We start from the raw sequence: 23242 nt of genomic DNA, 5'->3' as shown, positions 1-23242 counted from the left end.
ATTAGACCAGGTGTGCAATATTAACGTATTTAACGTCGGTATTGCAGAACATTTTGTGCAAAAAATACCATATAATTCTGTTACTTGCAGCGTAACAATAGGTTATGTACACATAATGGTGTGATAACTTTTGGATATTCTAAACGGTGTATCGAATGAGTTACGCTTCTTGATATGCAATGAAAAATGGTCAAATTATTATTGCAAAAAATTCTTTATTCAGGTAATCAGTTCTTTTTTTCGGAAATGCCAGTTTATTTAAAGTAAACATTCTTGATTCGTTTAAATGCGACAAGCACCCATTCACTTTAACTGTGTTTTATACTTTTGAAATTCTGCGTCAAGTATTGTGAATGTTCTGAAAGCCGTTTCACCAAATATGATCTAATTTTTTAATGAACCTTTTTCTTTTTTATGATCGTGTTTAAATATATTGTTGCACTAATTATATTAATCCAGAATTATTTGAAAATCAAATTATCTCTTTCAGGTATTCCCTTGTCACCACGATTATAAACACACATAAGTGAGTGTTGTGAAACAGAAGACTGATAGTCGTGCCGAGTGGTCACATATTTTGTACCGATTATGATTCACTTTTTTAATATACTCGCATTTGATTTTTATACTTATGAATGATGTCGAAAATATTTGCAAAAATTGCGAACACTAAAAAACAGTATTGGTTTTCCTTTTTTTTTTTAAACCTCAGATTGAAAAAGTCTGCTTTCTAAAAATACCGATGAATAAACTAGTACTAACATAGTGAAATAGTAAGCAATGTTAGTTTACACTTGAAATTTATACATGTGGTTGGTATTAGATCGAGTTTACGTAAAATCTATGATAAACAATTACAAATAGTGCATGTAAAAAAGATTTCATCACTGTTTCGAATAACATTAAATGAGAAACTTATACCAAGTATATACACGTGCTTTTTTCAGTTGTGAACATACCATTAGACGGGCATTTGATTGAATAGTATTGCTTCATACAGTTCAGCAAAAATTATAATACGTCACGTATGTTATCTAACTGGTCTTACTCACGTAGGTTCAACCATTCTTAAAAAATCAATGTATATAAATCAGCAAAATCTGCCAACGAAATTAACTCGACATTTACTTATTACTGAATATATTAATTTACATTCAATTATCTTATTCCTCCAACTTTAAACTAGTAAACGGAAAAGGACAAACGCTAATAATAACTGCTTAGCACAATTCCAAAAATATCCGTCGAGGAAAAACGTTCCGGTAAAAATTCATTTTTGTGCAGTGCAGGATTATAAATTTGATTCTGGGAAATCTTGACACACATTTACATCAACAACCAGGAATGCACAACACAAGTCGACATTTAGTTTATGAGTATCACGAATGTCTACTAGATGATCGTTTAACGTAATTGAACAAAAAATACTAAACTTACCAAAGATTAAAAATGGTATGCAATTGACAACATTCATAAAACAGTCTTAAATGAGATTGTTAAAAATATCCAGTCTTAAATATGGACAATCGTACGGAATGAAATGTTCACATTCTCGGTCAAAAATTATATTTCCCGAGTTAAACACTGCTTCAATCTGTGTGCCATTGTATCAAGACAGGCAATGACACCACTAATAAGATATTGCAAGCAGAGCTCACATAAAACTATTGATTTAATGATCATAGAAGATTCTGTTTCCATAATCAATTCGATTGTTCCAAAGCATGATCATTTGCAGTAAATGTGGTCCACACAGGATGCAGCAAATCGTACCAAGGTAAAATCGTTTTTTTTAATCGCTAATATAGTTTTGCATAGGAAGACTTATAAGTGTACACGGGTGTTATTTCTTTAGAATATCATCGAACGGATTGTACGTTACATATTTGTACTCATTCGTGCGAAGGTCAATAGCATTAAAATGTTTATGACAAAATAGTTAATTCTTATTTCTCTATATTTAATCCAAAATTTCTCTGTTTGTTCGTCCACAGTATATTGTAAAGGACAGTAATAATCTTTATAAGTTTCGCGCTGTTACAAAATAATTTTCTATTGCAGCTGTTGTTGTTGTTTTCTCATTGTAATATAAAGCTTTCCAAAAGCCTTTATTATTTTCATTAACGAATATTGCGTATTCATGGAACAACACATTGTTATCAATACTAATTGTGAAGGTTTTATCTAATTATTATAGTTAATTTTACCGTAAAATGAAATGCATTGTAGTGTTTCTTAATGTTGTTTTTGTTCACTCATACACGCTGTTTGCACTGATTTTATTATGCATGTATATCACTGCTGTAAGGAACGCACTCCGCAAACCAAAACGAAAATATAGGTTCAAACGAATAGCTATTTCTAAAATATTTCCTTTGTCCTCTGGTGACCTGGCATTTGAGCAATCAAAGTGATTAATGTTTTATCGTTATTTCCTAAATATATTTTGTGAACCTGGAACCTATTGAAGCATTTGTGATTAAGATGTAGGTGCATATTGGAGTGCATTACTCTGTCTTGTTTCTTTTCAGGCATGCACTTTTGTATTCGTAGTAGAACAATGCCATTCAATTTAATTGCATTTTTGTATAATATTCATATTTAAATTGATAATCTCAATATCAGAGAATCAAGAAACATGTTTTCTTTGTTATGGTTCATATCGGAATACAATAAAAAAAAGTTGAGTAGAGATTAATTGAGAGCCATAAATAAGCAGTTGCCGATGTTAATTATTGTTGAAATGGTCATGAAACTCTGTGTAGACAGTGTCTAGATCACGAATTGTTAAAACAATCTACACACACTTGGTACAGGGTACAATAAGGTACATCTCCATACAGTACAACATTTCACATTTACATGATTGGCTGCTATATTATGTTCTGCAAACACTTGAAAACTCAAAACATCGGTAGGCTAACAAAGTACCTAATTTACCTAATTTACCTAATTTCATATTACGAAATTCGCATACAAAAAAAATCGACGATATGTACATGAATTTTGGTACAGTAGCAGGAAGAGATAAGGTACTATCAATTGTACGAAGATGAAACGTCATTAAAATAAAAAATATAGCGTGTAGTTCAAAAATGAAGAGCAAATATTATTCGTTTGCAGTAGATTTTTCAAATTTTAATGTTGTTTTTACTATATATAAATAGTAATGTTTGAATTCATTTTAGTTATAAAACATCAGTGCATGTCTTTAGCAATTATTGATTGCCGCAATTAAAACATGTGGTATTTGGGAAGGCAATCTATTAAATAAATTTAAATGTCTTTTTAAAACGCACACATACACATACACATCCTATAATAAATATTTTTCCATTATTTATACAATTACAATTGGGAAAAGTTGAAATAATAGTACCATTCTAAAAAATGTAAAATACACTATATCAGTAATTGTAACTTTACTGATAGTAACATACACGAAGTGTTTTAAATAAAGCAAGTATATCTATTCCTAACAACTGCTTGCACAAATATTATTCGCAATTCTGTATTTTCACTTTTGCACATTGTACCAATCAAGTTTTGATAATGAAACCCTAATTATTGTTCAAGTTCAAATACACCTGTACAAGTCTTATGTTGAAATAGTTTATATGCCAAATGCGAATGCTCATCTACTATTGCATATACGACTATAGTCATACTGTAATGATCAAATGCATGATACGAAAAAACTTTCATAAACACACATAAAAAATTATTTCTGATTCTTTTTTATATTTGGAATGGTTCATGTTCATGGCCACACTTTTCCTTTTTAGAACAAAGATGTATTTTGCCAACAAAATTAAACAAAACAACTTTACCAATCCAAGTAAGCGTTAATTACTTATTATAATTTTCTTTACTAATTGCAATTAAAAGAGAAAAAAAACGTGTTTACAGTATGTATCTAAGTACGTAGTATTATTTCGCTACCTTATATACCCGATACATTTTACTTTATCTTCGACATCTTTTACAAAACGTTGTACGCTTTTCAAAGGAAAGTTCACATTCAATATTATATATATTTAAAGGTTAAACATTACAATATAACCTCTCAAAAACAAATATGTCGTAATCGTTTTTTCCAGATAAATATTTTAGCTATAGAAAAACGAATGTTCTTGTTGTTTTTTTTTTTTAATCTTGATGGGTGCGCATATTTTTCTGAATTTTAAGATACAAAGAAAGATGATATTATTTAAATGGAGACATTTTAATTATCAATGTATAAGGTAATAAAATATGAAATAATCAGATCCACTTTAAGATTTATTTTTTATAAATACTAAAACTTTTCAAAACATGTATAACAATTAGTGCTCTGTTAAAACGCGTTTTGTAATGAAAACACGAATTGTAATAATTATTTCAAAGTGAGTCGCGATGCATTATTACATTTCGGGTCGACAGTAACAACCCGTTTAGTAATAAAAACCCGAAATTTAATAAATTTTATCGTGTCCATTTAATCTAAGATACAGACTTTTTTAGAACTTATTTTCATGTTAAAATTAGTTTTAGAGTAGGTATTGACTGTTCCCTCGACCTTTGTTCTTATAGACTTCGTCAACAAATCATGAATGTAATAATTTATTACAAAGTGGGTTGCGATGCATTATTACATTTCGGGTCGACAGTAACAACCCGTTTTGTAATAAAAACCCGAAATGTAATCAATTGTACCATGTTCGATAAATTCCCAGATACAGTCTTGTTTAAATTCATTTTCAAGTTTAAATTAGTTTTAGAGTAGGTATCGACACTGTATAAAGTAGGTATTTAGAGTAGGTATTTAGGGTAGGTATTCCCCGACCTTTGTTCTTATAGATTCCATCAACAAATCATGAATGTAATAATTGATTACAAAGTGGGTTGCGATGCATTATTACATTTCGGGTCGACAGTAACAACCCGTTTTGTAATAAAAACCAGAAATGTAATAAATGTTATCATGTCCATTAAATCAGAGATACAGACCTGTTTAGAAGTTATTTTCATGTTTAAATTAGTTAAGGTATTGACTGTTCCCCACACCTTTGTTTTTATAGACTCCATCAACAAATCATGAATGTAATAATTTATTACAAAGTGGGTTGCGATGCATTATTACATTTCGGGTTGACAGTAACAACCCGTTTTGTAATAAAAACCCGAAATGTAATAAATATTATCATGTCCATTAAATCAGAGATACAGACATTTTTTAGAAGTTATTTTAATGTTTAAATTAGTTTTAGAGTAGGCATTGACTGTTCCCCCGACCTTTGTTCTTATAGACTCCATCAACAAATCATGAATGTAATAATTTATTACAAAGTGGGTTGCAATGCATTATAACATTTCGGTTCGACAGTAACAACCTGTTTTGTAATAAAACCCCGAAACGTAATCAATTGTACCATGTTCGATAAAGTCCGAGATACAGTCTTGTTTAAATTCATTTTCAAGTTTAAATTAGTTTCAGAGTAGGTATTGACACTGTTTAGAGTATGTATTTAGAGTAGGTATTTAGGGTATGTATATCCCCGACCTTTGTTCTTATTGACTCCATCAACAAATCATGAATGTAATAATTTATTACAAAGTTGGTAGCGATGCATTATTACATTTCGGGTCGACAGTAACAACCCGTTTTGTAATAAAAACCCGAAATGTAATAAATGTTATCATGTCCATTAAATCAGAGATACAGACATTTTTAGAAGTTATTTTCATGTTCAAATTAGTTTAAGAGTAGGTATTGACTGTTCCCCCGAACTTTGTTCTTATAGACTCCATCAACAAATCATGAATGTAATAATTTATTACAAAGTGGGTTGCGATGCATTATTACATTTCGGGTCGACAGTAACAACCCGTTTTGTAATAAAAACCCGAAATGTAATACATTTTATCTTGTCCATTAAATCAGAGATACAGACTTGTTTAGAAGTTATTTTCATGTTTAAATTAGTTTTAGAGTAGGTATTAACTGTTCCCCCGATCTTTGTTCTTATAGACTCCATCAACAAATCATGAATGTAATAATTTATTACAAAGTGGGTTGCGATGCATTATTACATTTTGGGTCGACAGTTACAACCCGTTTTGTAATAAAAAGCCGAAATGTAATAAATGTAATCATGTCTATTAAATCAGAGATACAGACTTGTTTAGAAGTTATTTTCATGTTTAAATTAGTTTTAGAGAAGGTATTGACTGTTCCCCCGACCTTTGTTCTTATATACTACATCAACAAATCATGAATGAAATAATTTATTACAAAGTGGGTTGCGATGCATTTTTACATTTCGGGTCATTAATGTAATAATTTATTACAAAGTGGGTTGCGATGCATTATTACATTTCGGGTCGACAGTTACAACCCGTTTTGTAATAAAAAACCGAAATGTAATAAATTTAATCATGTCTATTAAATCAGAGATACCGACTTGTTTAGAAGTTATTTTCATGTTTAAATTAGTTTTAGAGAAGGTATTGACTGTTCCCCCGACCTTTGTTCTTATATACTACATCAACAAATCATGAATGAAATAATTTATTACAAAGTGGGTTGCGATGCATTATTACATTTCGGGTCGACAGTAACAACCCGTTTTGTAATAAAAACCCGAAATGTAATAAATTTTATCATGTCCATTAAATCAGAGATACAGACTTTTTTTAAAGTTATTTTCATGTTTAAATTAGTTTTAGAGTAGGAATTAACTATTCCCCGACCTTTGTTCTTATAGACTACATCAACAAATCATGAATGTAATTATTTATTACAAAGTGGGTTGCGATGCATTATTACATTTCGGGTTGACAGTTACAACCCGTTTCGTAATATAAACCCGAATTGTAATAAATGTAACTAAGTCAGACAAAGTCCGAGATACAGTCATTTTTTAAGTTATTTTCAAGTGAACATAAGTTTTAGAGAAGGTCTTGACACTTCCCCCGACCTTTGTTCTTGTATACTCCATCAACAAATCATGAATGTTCTGATTTTTTACAAAGTGGGTTGCGATGCATTATTACATTTCGGGTTGACAGTAACAACCCGTTTTTGTAATAAATACCCGAATTGTTATAAATGTAACTAAGTCAGACAAAGTCCGAGATACAGTACTTTTTTTAAGTTATTTTCAAATTAACATAAGTTTTAGAGAAGATATTGGCAATTCCCCCGACCTTTGTTCTTATAGACTCCATCAACAAATCATGAATGTAATAATTTATTACAAAGTGGGTTGCGATGCATTATTAGATTTCGGGTTGACAGTAACAACCCGTTTTGTAATAAAACCCCAAAATGTTATACATTTGCCCATGTCGTATAAAGTCCGAGATGTTGATATGTTTTGAATTTATGTTCAAGTTTAAAAACAATTTTGATTAGGAATTGACAATTCACCCGACCTTCGTTCTTGTAGACTCCATAACAAAATCATGAAAGTAATAATGTATTGAAAAGTGGGTTGCGATGCCTTATTACATTTCGGGTTGACAGTAACAATCCGTTATGTAATAAAACCCCGAAATGTTATAAATTGTCCGATGTCCGATAAAGTCCGAGATATAGATTTGTTAGAATATTGTTTCATGTTTAAAAACAATTTTGAGTAGGAATTGACTATTCACCCGACCTTCGTTCTTATACATTTCATCAAACAAACATAAATGTAATAAATAATTACTTGGTGGGTTGCGATGCATTATTACATATCTGGATGACATTAAAAGTTATTCAAACGATCTGCGAAAATATTTTCATATTTTAATATAGCGACTGACAAAATTATTTACGACGACATACATGCGTTTTCAATCTGACTTAATTCGTCGCTCATTGTGCATATATTTGTAAAGCGTCTGTACTTTCAGTTTCTATTACAATGCGAAAAATAAAAATGTCTAAGTGAGGTAGAAAGACGTCCGCGATTGTTGCGCCAAAATATCAGTTGGCAGTTACAAAGATATCAGTTAACATCAGGTTGTTTTTTTTAATTTAAAGTGTATATCATGGACAGTTTCAAGGATTGAAGATGTTATGAAACATCAGTTTATTTAAGTTAATTATGATAGTTTACAGTTTTATTAAATCAATACAAGTGTGCAGCTTCAACAGAAGTTAAGCAGCAATGACTTTAAGGTATGCACTTTTATAACTAATTTCACCCTATTTCAAGAATGAAATCCCCCTATTTTTCAAAATCAATGGGTGAAAATCCCATTTCCCAAATAATGACCTGGGGCACTGTATAAACAAAAATATATGCACGACAATAGCCTTATAATTCCTCTGATAGCCTACGAATCTTCGACATAATTCTACGTCGAATACACATTGTATACTAACTTCTTAAAGTGTAAACGTAATGTTCAAATCAAAGTAAGTAAATTGTCGTCTGTAATCAGCCAGTGCTCATTTTCTAAATATAAGTAAACACGTAAATGCACTATAGATACTTGTAGAACAATATAATTAACCCGTTCTTACCTGTAAATTTACATCAAACTTAAAAAATCCTTGCCTGCGTACGTTCTGCTCAATAAGACGGGGCGTTTTTGAGGACTTTGTACCTAAATCACTAGTTGCAATAATACAACTCCCAGCTACTGACTCTCCCCGTCGCTCGTATGTACACATTAAAGCTCAGAGCATTCAAGAAAAAACTACCTCAATCACCTGCTCGCTATCATTGTGTTCAGGTTACAATATAATAAATCAACGTACACGCCAACACCCCGGCCAACGTACACACCAACACGCCGGCCAATGTACACACCAACACCCCGACCAACGTACACACCAACACGCCGGCCAACGTACACACCAACACGCCGGCCAACGTACACACCAACACTCCAGCCAACGTGCACACCAACACCCGATCAGTGGAATAAGTGTCATATCTGCAGAATCTGGTGTTTTTTTCGAGTTATATTTCCGTGAATACAATTAATTTATTAACAAGTATGTTAGTTTTTGTTTTACAGCCCTTTTAAACGCTTTAGGACAGACCGACAGACAAACAGACCGACAGACAGACAAGTTCACTCCTATATACTTCTATATACACCCCCCCCTAAACTTCATTTGTGGGGGTATAATAAGGTCTTTATTCTGTCCATTTTTCACATTCAAAATGATTGAAGTGGACATACTTATATATGAAAAGTTCGTTATATATTTGAAGACAGATAAATTTGCCATTGATGTGGCTTTGTTGCTTAAAGGGATCTTTTCACGTTTTGGTAAATTGACAAAATTGAAAAAAGTTCTTTCAGATTCGCACATTTTCTTTTTAGTTATGATATTTGTGAGGAAACAGTAATACTGAACATTAACCATGGTCTACAAATATAGCCATTATATGCATCTTTTGACGATTTAAAAACCTGAAAATTATAAAGCGTTGCAACGCGAAACGATTGAATAATTTAGAGAGTTCTGTTGTTGTCGTTTAATTTTGTGAAACTATGAAGATTGCTTATATAAAGTATAAAATACGTCACTCATACATATTTGGCAGGATGGCCGAGCAGTGTAATTGGTTTTTACTCAAGGACTCCGGTGGTAACTGGTTCCAGCCCTGATGAAGGCTACTTTTTTTCCTTTTTTTAATTTTATTCTTGATATTTTACTGGAGCTTTTTCGATCTAATGTTTACATTTATCATTATAAAGCATTTAATGATAAACTTCAAAACATGCCAAAATCTGTTAAAAGGCCTTTTTGGTCAACTCTATGTTCTAAATAACATAACATAACATAACATTTATTCGGCATTAAATAGCATATTGCAAATGTATAGCCTATACACAGTATATGTGTTTGAGATAGCAAAGACATGGTACATGTATTTGAGAAGTACAACACAAAAATGATGTATACAAATAGTGGGTAAAACAAAAAAAGAAAAAAAAACATGTCAAAATCATTCAAAGAATAGAATCAATAAGTCATTTACATAATGAATATATAATTTAGGTGGTGAATTTCATTTACAAAAAAAATTCTCATTGTTAACATGATCGATTATATTTTCAATTCTGGATACTATTAAAAATTTCAAAATTGTTCGATTACACAGTCTTAGTTTAGTAACATTATTACGTAATGCTTATACTTAAATTACAAAAAATGAGTAGATTGTTTTAATTATTTAGCATTAAACATATGTTTGCTGTCTCTTTTTATGTAAATTGAATATTCTAATTGATAATATCAACATAATATAAAATAATCGCACAAGTTGATTACTTTTACTCTATCCAATACAGTCATTCGATCACCTTAATATTTTTTACAAGTTGGCAAAAGAAAATAATAGTCATAGTTAATACGATTCACTTATTATTGTATCTGTTTAATAGACATACAAAAATAATGGCGTTAACAGCATATATTTTATATTACGTGCATTGTATAATACTAAATGTTCTTGGCGGCATGTTTCACAACTGCGTCATTCCGATATGAATCGTCAGTATATATTGTATCGGTATATTATAATAGACCCACAGTTTCCACTACTGCGTCAAAGGTACCAAAACCAGTTCATAAGAAACAGAATAGTATGTGAATAATTAAGTATAATTAATTAAGTATTATTTTTAATATTCTAGAATGCGTGTTCCACTGTGGATCATCTTAGCGAAACACAACGAATTAAAAAAAAATATTGTGAATAATAACTGTGAAAACACATTAATTCGTACAAAAAAATCAAATTAATTTATTATCATAAATATAATATTTAATATGTATTATCTTCCCCCGCCTGAGAAAATATGAGGCATTTTCTTACGTATAACATTAATAAAACAGATACCTTCCCCTCATTGACTTCTCCATAGAGCATTAGTTATAGACTAGTTAACTTTTAAAAGAAATATTCATTCGAGTTATTCGAGTTCTATCCTTTTCGTATGCCATTTTTATTTAAAATTGAGTTAAATATATAAAATAATGATTATTTGACACTGACATATGTAGAAGACTAATGAATTGATCTTCCTGTTTGAGTAAGCTTAGCTACATAGTGGTTTACATACAATAGAAATGGGCCTTGCTCCGTAAAAAGGGGTTTAATGCATGTGCGTAAAGGGCCGTCCCAGATTAGCCTGTGCCGTCCACACAGGCTAATAAGGGACGACACTTTGCGCCTTTATGATATTATTCGTTTAAAGAAAGTCTCTTCTTAGCAAATATCAAGTTTAGGCGGAAAGTGTCATGCCAGATTAGCCTGTGCGGACTGCACATGCAAATCTTGGACGCCACTTTAATTTGCTCTCAATTTGTTGAATCATGGGGATTGTATGATATTATCGCCCCTGTTAATAATGAACTTGTTTTCGGGGCAGATAGTTTTGTTGAATTTTATGTTAAAATATTTAAACTGTATATGTATTACTTTTGAACATGATTGATGTCCCATTCAGCCAGGAAATGTTGAAACTCCTGGGAACTGTATTAGCTAACGCCATCAGAGACTCCCTCCCTCCCTCACTCACTCCCTCCCTCCCTCCCTCCCTCCCTCCCTCACATCATCTCATCCCACTTAGTAATATCTTTTTACATTTATCATTGTTTGATGAAACAATATTAGAACTAAGGTCTGGTGAATTAATGGACATGATACAATTTATAACATTTCGGGTTTTTATTAAAAAACGGGTTGTTACTGTCGACCCGAAATGTAATAATGCAACTCTACCCACTTTATAATAAATTATTACATTCATGATTTGTTGATGGAGTCTATAAGAACAAAGGTCGGGGGAATACCTACCCTTAATACCTATTCTAAATACCTACTCTAAACAGTGTCAATGCCTACTCTAAAACTAATTTAAACTTGAAATTGAATTTAAACACGACTGTATCTGGGACTTTATCGAACATGATACAAATGATTACATTTCGGGTTTTTATTACAAAACGGGTTGTTACTGTCGACCCGAAATGTAATAATGCATCGCAACCCACTTTGTAATAAATTATTACATTTATGATTTGCTGATGGAGTCTATAAGAACAAAGATCGGGGGAACAGTCAACACCTACTATGTAACTAATTTAAACATGAAAATAACTTCTAAAAAAGTCTGTATCTCGGATTAAATGGACATGATACAAATGTATTACATTTCGGGTTTTTATTACAAAACGGGTTCTTACTGTCGACCCGAAATGTAATAATGCATCGCAACCCACTTTGTAATAAAGTATTACATTCATGATTTGTTGATGGAGTCTGTAAGAACAAAGGTCGGGGGAACAGTCAATACCTACTCTCAAACTAATTTAAACATGAAAATAACTTCTAAAAAAGTCTGTATCTCTGTTTAATGGACATGATAACATTTATTACATTTCGGGTTTTTATTACAAAACGGGTTGTTACTGTCGACCTGAAATGTAATAATGCATCGCAGCCTACTTTGTAATAATTATTACAATTCGGGTTTTTATTACAAAACGGGTTGTAATAGTGCTCTATAAATTTGTCAAGAATCAAAATGCAAAAGAAAATGCTTTATATGCACATAAAACATTGAAATTATATTTAATACCCCCTCTCTTGAAGACATTGCTTAACAACGGGGACAACAAAACATTTTCTGTAGTTTAAGTTAATATGAGTTACTTTTTAGGCGGACTGTGGTGAGACTGTCTTCTTTTTGTATGTTTACTAACCGTAATTTCTCTTTGTTTTCGGACACTTAAAAATAATTATTTTTTTTTCGTGTCCGAAAACTTAGATACGAAAAATATTAACAAAATACAGGTGTCGAAAATGGAAGTGTCCGAAAATAGCGTAAATTGTATCAACGACTACCGGTAATAGCATGCGCTTGTAAAATATCATGCCGTATAGTATAAATTACAGTTATACATGTTTGCACTGCATTTTAAATAATTGTAAATGCTTAATTTATTTGACAGAAAGTTACTACAAGGTTGTACTTTGACCAATGAGTTCAAAAATGAGCATGTGATGTACCGACACAGGCTTGTATCAACCTCTAATTAACGCAATAAAAAAAGCAAACTAATATGAATTCTTTGTTTGTTCATTTCCGATAGTTGTTGTGTAACAGCTTCCATTGTTCGTAAAACGTGTAATACGGTGCATCACACTTTGAAACATTAAGCATTTTGTCACAGTTATTTTACTGAGAACGGGTAGTACAATTGCGGTAGATAATTGAACTGTTAATTGGCACTACCCCTGGTAATTGTCATAACGCTTATGCTTTCGGGCGAAACCATTGTTTAATACCGGTTTACAAGGTTATTTACCCAATAACGCAAATGTTATGGTTTATCGCCCTCAGGCATACACCCGCAATGTTTTATGATGTTAATCTGGTTGTAAAACCCCATGCTCGAAGTTTCATTAGATATCAAAAACAGGTTCGAAATTTGGTAAAATAGCGCTGTAAAATATTCTGTCCGAAAACTTAGAGACATAAATAATGGACGAAAACTCGTGTGTCCGAAAATAAAGTCACGAAAAATAATTATTTTTGCTAAAAAAGGGGGTGTCCGAAAACATAGAGTAATTACGGTATAAATATTTTAAATCCTATATAGTTAATTTATAAAAAATCATTTATTACAAATATTTGTCAAAGATCACATAAATGATCAAATTTTGATATTGAACTAACACTAAGGCATGAACAATATCTTTTCAAAATTGTGTGTCAACTTACTACGCGAAATATAAATAGATAACATAAGTCTAATAAGACATAACATAAGTAAATGTATTATATTTTGTACACAAAACACTGTATTTTACCATAACACCATTAACTTTTCATCCATGGGATTTTACTTCTGTTATTCCACCTCCCTACACAAAGTGCACATATTGTTATCTTCCTGCAACCGGAAAACACACGTTCGGCAAATTTTCGCGTGCATACACGGTAAATAGTAACGAAAGTACTTTCTTCAAAACATATCACTCACTTTTTTGTCGTTTGTTGTTGAACTGATACTTGTTCCGAGTCTGGCGTTTCTCTTTATAGAACTGTTGCCTACCTCTATTTCTAAACATTCTTTGAATTGCCAACCAAAGGTCAATTGGAACGGATATAAATAAAAGAAACCAAATACCACGAACTAAGTACTGTAAACGTGCAGTCATCGCCTGCATTCCTATAACAAGAACGCAACCTATTCCTCCAATGCAAAACAAGTAGCCAAATGGGTGAATAACAAAATATAATAAAAACGTCCACACACGTTTAAAAAGATATCCTGCAGTGATATAAAATAAACTTAAGCTAAAGCAATATACCGGCAAAAATCCATACTTTTGGAGAGCCGACGTGAACAAGGGATTACTAACACATCAAGTTCGCTGAACAAGACACAAAATAATGCAAAAAGAATATTACCATAGCAGTAGATTACTTCTGCAGCTGGGTATACACAACCAAATACGACATAGTCCATGGCACTGACGTAGTTTATGAGTTTCCGAATGATGTCCGAAATCACGTTTAGGCTATTATGCATTGTTGACTGATTTGTTTCGTGTATTGTTTGCATTGCCACGAAGACCCAGTCTGATATTTGGATTTAATAACAAAATGCGTAATCGATATTCCCAATCGTTATATAAACTGTTCCAATTACATACTGTTCTAATCCGAATATCAATGTATCAAGAACGGCAATAATTCCTGCAAAAAAAATAATGTTAACAAGAATCACACAAAATCACAAATTTAAGCAGTTGAGAAGCGTCCGCTTCGATCACTATTTCAATTGTACTAAAATCGGCCTCCGTAGTCTGAACTGGGTTTAGTACAGATTTCAGATGTACGACCGTTTTCGTTTTTCACGATCATGGTTTCCAAAGCCCGACTATAATTGTAGATCAACGTTGTGTATGTTTGGAAAACGGATGTGCGTTATACCTGTAATAATAGAGAACAATTTATTGTGCTTGTGCGAAAGTTAAGTACAAAGAAACAATTTGTGGGCACTATACTTGACTCATATATGGACAGCTATATAAAATGAAAATGCATGCAAATTAGAATATTACAAAGACACACAATTCGAGTCAATCATATGATATCGAAACGACATTAAACATTATGCTTCATGAAGATGGACATCTAGTGCAATTTAAATTGAATGTAAGAATTATCAAACCTTTTGCTAGAGATGTTAAATGTTTAATTGCAGTAAGTGTGTTATTTCTTTAAATATTATGCATTGCTAGCATCACAACATTTTTCGTGTTCTTGCTTCCAAATTGGTTTTGCAAAGAACAAAGAAATATTATCAATATTAATTGTTAGGTATAATTTCAGTATTTAAATAAATACTCTCTTGAAAAGCACCATTTAGAAACATATATGTTGTGTTTTGTCTTGTTTCCTTTGTCCGCTAATTTACTTTGCTTGCTCTACAATATCTTCTGCACATCACACACTCCTGTTAGAAACACATGACATAAAACGATATATTCAATCGGAACTTACACTTCTCTAGAGTGTCATTTTCCCTTTCTTGTATATTTATTTAACCAATTCATCAATTGCAGGCATTCATTATGTGGTAATTTCCCATTTCGAGTGTGTCTGCATCATTAAAGCGCATTTGTTTTGAGACTAAGTTGACAATTGAATTTTTGTGGATGCGGTTCTTGAGATATGCAACTTTTGAGTGGCTGCATTAGGGGAATATGTATTTGTTTTGGAAGTAGTATGGCAGATATTTATGCTGCAGTGATCGGGAGAAAAGACGATTATTTTTTATTTGATTACGTTTTGACATAAATAATTGTCTGGAAAAAAGAAACATGCTTAGAATATTGGATAATTTTACAATTCAATAATTTATTATATCTTACGCGACTTTCATGCGTTAAATGTCATAGCGTGCGACAATGGTTGTTATTATACATCAAGTGAAAATTTTTCTTAATACATTTCGTATACAAATTCAACGGGAAACATTTTGATTTGCTTATGGCAATGTCACCCTCTCATACAATATCATCCTCGCGTGTAGCTAAAAATAGCACAACGGAAAACCAGAATTGAAAGAAAAGTGAAACAATCAATACATCTGAAGTGTATTAGGAATTTTACGACGATCAACTGTTTTTAAAAAAAACATAGTCAGCAACTATTTGGAATTTCAATTTCTTCATCCACAAAACTAAACATGTTTGTTTCATGCAAAGCCTTCTTAAGCACGGTTTGTGTTTGAATTCGACTTGACGGATCAGAGCGTACGTCGAATGCATATTATTATAATCAATATTACTTTCATATCATTATCTGATACCAGGGTACGATGATTTCGGATGTTATAAACAACCAACTTACACGACCAATATCCCTACTTATTGACAATCCTATTGAATGATTCACGTCCAGTTTATTTTATATGGATCACCGTTGCTTTTTTTAGAATCATCCACGTATTGATGGCGTTATTTGTTCTCAATATCATAATTAACACTTTGTATAAACAATATATTTATCCATTCTGTGTTTCATGATAGATTTCGAAATAATTGCACCTTGTTGATTGTTTTCTTAAGCCAGGCGGTTTAGACACTTCCCATCGAGATATCATCTTGTAAAAATGAGACGTTTAAATAAAGCTTAGTAATCTGTATGGACGTAATGGCAGTGAAAAGTACGGAAGGCAGATTTGATGGATTTATAAATATATTTATTTGTTAGGTGAAATTAAACTAAGCTTCGGTTGACAGCGTTGTCTCGGAATGACAAAAGACACTCAAAGGAAGTCACTATCTACATAATGTAAGAAGGGACATTATAGATTAGTACGTCTAACGTGACTTCTACATGTAAATTGTGTATGCTATGTTGATCCATATATAATTGATAATATATATTCCATATCCCGCGCTTATGGCTTAAATTTATAACAAGGAAATGCTTGACCATTCCGTCGAATGTTTTTAATGGGTTTTTTTACAAAGTTTACAAGCGGATCCTGAGGAGTGTAATTCACCTTGAAGCCGTTTTATCAACAGATCTTATCTTAGCGGATCTTATCTAAAATCCTTGACTTACGATTTCATTTACGATCCGCTAATACCCGTTTTATGAACGCCGTTGTAATTATCGAGTCGCAGCTAAGATTTTAGTTTAGCGTACGATCTGGAAAATCGCGAACCAGTCGAAAAACCTCACACGATTTCCCGCGTTTATGTCAAAAAAGCAAAACAAGATGGCCGACAACGTAAACAAAGGCAAGTAGTTAATGATAGTTATGATTTACTAATAGTAGTACTAAATATAGGGATATCATAACTCATGTCTTCAAATATTGTAGCGTTTATGTCTGTCAATTGGTCTCGTAATTGATACTGAGTTTTTATTAAATTCATTTCGTAATTTTACACCAAATAATCAAAATGTTTAATGCATTTATTTTATGTATTTATTTTCCAAATTCTAGTTGCATGTACTGTTATAAGAAAATCATATTTTCCCGCGTTTGGAACTGTCAGCCTTTAAAATGACAAATCGTTATTGTGTGTTTATATCTAATGTTTTTGGCAGAAGAGTATTCGAGTATCAATCAACACATTATTTCTATGCCCCACATTTGAAGAAAACAATTTATGTTTATGTTTGTTTTTAGAGTAAATGTATTTCTCTTTTCAAGGAACATTCTCATCTTACACATTTCCGCTTCTTTCGCTATATATTTGTTTTCGTACTTCTTCTTCTACTTCGTACTTCCTACAGTGAATTGCTGACTATTACATGAAGGCCGATATAGGCAGATATGGACACTGTCGAGTCCGTTTCCTGGGCAGAACCAGTACTTGGTTTCTATGGAGGAAATAATGAGAATGCTCCTCGAGTAGAGAGCGAACCCACGAACTCCCGATCGCTAGGCGGACACCTCATCCACTACACCACCGCGATAGTATATACGGATGCCTACTGTTTATTTATTTTTGGCATAGAATTTACTTTATTACCCAGTGTACATAGCTTTAGAATTAATTTTCAATTGTAAACACAAACCTGAAAACTATCACTCAATTTCAGAGTGAACAGCATTTGATTGTGTAGCCCCAAGATAGACAAAGTTATCAAGAAATGGACGGACGTTAAGGTATATTAAATAATGAAATCTCACATAATTATACATAAAAACATTTATAATGAATTTGCACAGAATTATCATTAGGAATAATGATTGTTGTGTATTGTGTGTTTGCTGTTTTCTATTGACACATTCCAGTCCAGTTCATGTATGTAAATATTTTTTAACATATTATGACATATATTTACCATAATTATTTCTTATATTAAGGTATTTGGTATTCATTCATCACTTTTTTCGTTCAACTGTGGAATGTTTGAATTTGAACACTATGTACTTTCTTTTCAGACGCACAACAACAACCATGGGTGAATGATGAGATCTCATCCATCACATCAGTTGAACAAAAGTTGGTAAGATAATTAATCAAGTACACAGTATAAAGTTAGCACATTGATTCATGTAGGTATGTCAATGTTACAAAACACATAAAATAAAGGTTTAACAACGTTATCATAATCACAAATTAATTATGTGACATAAATATCGTTATTTATGAAGTAACTTAGTTACAGATACCGTTCACATTGTAATAAATGCATAATATTAAAATATCTTTGTCATTGAATGTATATGTTTGTATGTATGACACCTCATAAAGATCGATTGTCCATATTTATTAATGAATATTTATCGTTAGATACAAGTATTTTCGCAAAATACCAAAATAAAAACATTGCGTCTACTTACATATGAGTCCCGCTCTGTAAAAAGGGGGGTTTAATGCATGTGCATAAAGTGTCATACCAGATTAGCATGTGCAGTCTGCACAGGCTTATCAGGGACAACTTTCTGCCTAAACTGGATTTTTGCTAAGAAGAGTCTTTCTTAAAACGAAACATATAATAAAAGCGGAAGGTGTCGTCCCTGATTTGCCTGTGCAGACTGCACAGGCAAATCTGGGACGACACGTTATGCACATGCATTAAACCCCATTTTCTCAGAGCACGACTCATATAAAAAGTTATTATGGTGATTTATTAAATACATGTTATTTAAAAACAAGAAACCGTCAGAGACGGGTGATGCTCCTCAAAGGTTTTTTTGTCACAATATTGCACTATATATTCAGATAAAAGGAAACGTTTTGAGGGCACAGTAATTGGGGGGGGACAATAATTTTTTTATAGACAATTTCAAAGGGCCATAACTCTGTGAAATATCATCTGACCAGAACCCGCTGATAAAATGCACATCTCCTCTTAGTCGTTAAGCTTCCCATAAAGTTTCATCGAATTCCGGTCATTAGTTGCTGAGAAATAGCCCGGACAAGAATTGCACTATATGTACAGTTAATGGAAAATTTCAAAGGGCCATAACTCTGTGAAAAATCATCCGACCAGAAACCGCTGATAATATGCTTATCTTCTCTTGGTAGTAAAGCTTCCCATAAAGTTTCATTGAATTCCGGTCATTAGTTGCTGAGAAATAGCCCGGACAAAAATTGTGCACGGACGGACACACGGACGGACACACGGATAAACGGAAGGACGGACGGACAGACGAAGCGGCGACTATATGCTCTCCCCAAATTTTTTGGGGGAAGCATAATAAATTAACGAGTATACATAAGCTAAAATAACATATTGGATTACTTATGTTATTTTACGAGTCATATTCATTCATATATAATCATTATAGGAAATCCGCGAAACAGCGCATGTGAGGCCCAGTCATTTGAGCAAGTAAGAAAAAAAAATGTGAGTTCCATGAAAATTAAAGATTAACTTATGAAGTGTAGATCATGAATGTGTAATAATGAATCAACAATCCATCTTAACATAAATGATACAATTCATTCTCAAGAATTTTTTTTATATGAAACTATTAGTTCCAACAGAACCTTGTCTGATGTGCAGTATACACAGTGCATGCTCTTTAAAGAACAAACAGAAACCACATCTCTTTATGTTACAATGTTAACCTTTTATTTCATCACTTGTCTTACAAATACAAATTTTATTAACATAAAATGTATTTCATTTTCAGATAGTGTTCCACTTTATTGTTCCCTAGCTGTAGAGTTGTTGGAGAAAACCTGTATTGTTATGTTAAAAGGATAATTAAATAAAGGAGTAGAATTTATTTTCACTTTGTTATAATATAAAGGAAACATGAAATCATCGTACGCATTGCATAAATGAATATTGTAAAAAGTGTGTCTTTAATGAAAAAAATCCACAAAAAAACGGCAGAAATTTATCAATATCCACAATTTTACAAAGATGTTGACCACACTTGACCGAAATGCAGCAGCTCATAGACAAGAAATCATTTACTTATTAAGTTATTATGTATCATTAGCAGAAACATAATGACCATCTTTCATCAAAAAAGAGTCAAATATTGAATATTAACACATGTCGCCAAACATAGACTGACCACAATGACTCACCTATAGCACTACGTGCACATGTGAGCATAAAACAGCAACTACATAAATAAGTTAATGATGTGTTGTCCATATAGGCTGCATTTTGTTGTTCATGTTGTGGACTGTGCACAACGTCATCCACTTCCTGTGCCTCAGTAAGTTGTTCAGGCAGTGGCAACTGCTATTCTATGCATAAGTTGTGCAGGCGCATTTATGCAGCCACTGCTTGACATCACTCATCGTGTCTCATGAATAAACAACCGCCAGTTTTATGTAGACACCTGTCGATAGAGAATAACAATCAATATTTACTAGTGATTTAATTACAATATCCAATTTATTATCAATACTAATGATTATTATGCATTTTATTAAATTGATTAACATCAGATATTAATTAAATTTAAGACTAAAATGGGTAAAGAAATAAATTCATAAAACAAAATTTGCAATAATCAATTATCTACGGCATCCATTTTTAGCAACACATGCACATGCATATGAAAGCAACTTTAAAATCTGTATCAAATGTTTTTTTAACTACATGTGTCTCCTTCACTGATGCCCCCATGTCACGTTGAGATACACAAACAAGTCCATCAGTCATTAAAAGACAAATTTCTTCAGTACAAACAACTTGTGTATATATGCTCAAAACTTGAAAACAAATAACAAAACAAATTAAATTGCACATTTGTGTACAGGTACAATTCATTAACACATTAAGGTCATTCAGCAGTTGCTGTTATGCAAAATCCATCCACAGATGAACAGACAGACACAGAGGACGAACAGGTGCAATGCTTAAGGCTTCCCACAGTGTATGTTTACTGAATTGTTATGATGTAGATGTGACGATTACAATAATGCTCTAAAGATTATTAAAGGCATAAAGCATCACACTTTTTATCCAATATTCTGTGGGGAGATTTATTTTGTGCTTATTAAATGGTGTCTTATGATGATTAACTGAATGTGTTTAACTGTTTTGAAATAAATAAGCATACATGTAGTCAGTTAACATACCTTAATCTACTCTTTGGCAGTCCAAAAGCCCTCTCAACCACAATACACTTGACTGGGCATTGTTGTACCTATTGTTGATAGCCGGAGTCCCCCAGTACGTGCCCCTTGTGGTTTTCTTCCAGAAAAGTCTAATAACAAATTTATAATAAGCTAAGTTGTGGTTTTCTTCCAGAAAAGTCTAATAACACATTTATAATAAGCTAAGTTTAAGTTGGAACAATCATTGGTTAAACGGTTTATGAAGGTAGCTATAGGATGCTCGCAAGCTTAACACAATCTTAAATTCATTTAAATTATAAATTTAACATTGATATGCATATTTTATGTGTTGATACAGTGTGTAAACACATGCAGAAATATAATTGAATCTTTCATGCTGTTGAAAGAAATTAAAAGTAAAATTAGGTATGCACATTAAACACATTATATTTTAGTAATATGCAATTCGTTGATGTAAAAAATAAAATATTTGCATCATCATAACAGTAGTATTCCACTTTTTCCTAGCCAATACTAGCCATAGTCCCTCTAATGGTATATCCATAAAAGCACCTTATTTATTGTCATACCTTCAAACCACGGACAAAGACAGAGGCGTCGTGTGTGTTGACCCAAGCCATTTTGACACAATCTCAATGAACCTGCAAATAAACTATACTTGAATATGTGAAATGTGTTTCACTAACTTTGTTGAATGATCGGGACATCTATTTAATTCACATGTTTTATGATTTAACACTATTAATTAAGCCACTTCTGACTGACAAGTGACATTGTACAGTGTGATACAGGGTCATTAAAATAACATTGCCATTTGGCAAGAGCGTAACTAGATCAGAATATAACTTTGCTACCTTGCATCTCACCGTGCAGTGTGAGATTTATGTTGCTCAGCTTCTGTATATATTACTGTACAATTCATAAATCTAATTTTGACAGAACATTGATATTTAAATGTTGGGATTGCAAAGTTTATGACTTATTATCGTTGGGGCAGATATTACAGACATTAAACAGTGCATTATTTATTATTCATTAGATAGAAAAAACTTCAAAACTTAATGCGCAAAAGGCATATCAGGATATTGCGTCGACAACTAACTTGTATAGCAGCGGCCGAAATGTGAACTGTCCGAATTTTAGTTCACCCGTTAACATTCAATATTTACTGACAAATGAACTGTTTTGCTTCAAAAGAAACCATAAAACATTTGTTTTGATAGAAATTGAATAAAGATGACTAAATACTTACCTATTTAACGAATTAATTATCGAAACATCACAAATTTCATTTCCCCGGGACGTTTAATGCAGAGAAAGATATAACGAATATATTTAACGTTATCAAACATAAATACGTACAATAGTATCTATATTTCTCCATCACGGAGATCGCTAAATCCTTTCTTTCTCGAAACATTCTCATCTCTCTTGGTTGACCAACGTCTAACGCGCGTGCGGCCGCCATGTTTACGAAGGTTTACTAACGCTAAGAGTGGTCTTACCCAGTCGTAGCTTTAAGCACAAATCTTACGACATCTTAGCTGCGATTTATTTGATAAAACGGTTCGCAGTACTTACGATAAGCGTACGACAAAATCCTACGAATCTTACGTAAGATCACGCTAAGATCTGCTGATAAAACGGCCTCCTTGTCCTGTATGACTTGTTACTCCGCCAAGGACGGTCCCAAGCCAGCGCTGACA

The 23242-nt window shown here is 32.4% G+C and overlaps 3 long non-coding RNA genes across 3 annotated transcripts; 1 reads left to right on the top strand and 2 right to left on the bottom strand.

Annotated features, from left to right (window-relative positions):
- Positions 1-11562: 11562 nt before the first annotated feature.
- LOC127862785 (uncharacterized) lies at positions 11563-16663 on the bottom strand. The gene is made up of 3 exons (XR_008040794.1): positions 16369-16663; positions 14419-14943; positions 11563-14176 (listed from the first exon to the last, which is right to left on the bottom strand). It is a non-coding gene; the product is annotated as an uncharacterized LOC127862785 (long non-coding RNA).
- A 1011-nt stretch (positions 16664-17674) lies between these two features.
- Positions 17675-20221, top strand: LOC127862787 (uncharacterized). Its single transcript, XR_008040797.1, has 4 exons — positions 17675-18145; positions 18425-18489; positions 19778-19821; positions 20126-20221. It is a non-coding gene; the product is annotated as an uncharacterized LOC127862787 (long non-coding RNA).
- Positions 20222-20681: 460 nt separating this feature from the next.
- LOC127862788 (uncharacterized) lies at positions 20682-22242 on the bottom strand. The gene is made up of 3 exons (XR_008040798.1): positions 22106-22242; positions 21537-21664; positions 20682-20791 (listed from the first exon to the last, which is right to left on the bottom strand). It is a non-coding gene; the product is annotated as an uncharacterized LOC127862788 (long non-coding RNA).
- Between the last annotated feature and the right edge of the window lie 1000 nt (positions 22243-23242).

Source organism: Dreissena polymorpha, chromosome 16 (genome assembly GCF_020536995.1).
Source record: "Dreissena polymorpha isolate Duluth1 chromosome 16, UMN_Dpol_1.0, whole genome shotgun sequence".
Taxonomy (NCBI): domain Eukaryota; kingdom Metazoa; phylum Mollusca; class Bivalvia; order Myida; family Dreissenidae; genus Dreissena; species Dreissena polymorpha.
The sequence above is the reverse complement of the archived record's forward strand: the minus strand, read 5'-3'. Positions and strand labels throughout refer to the sequence as shown.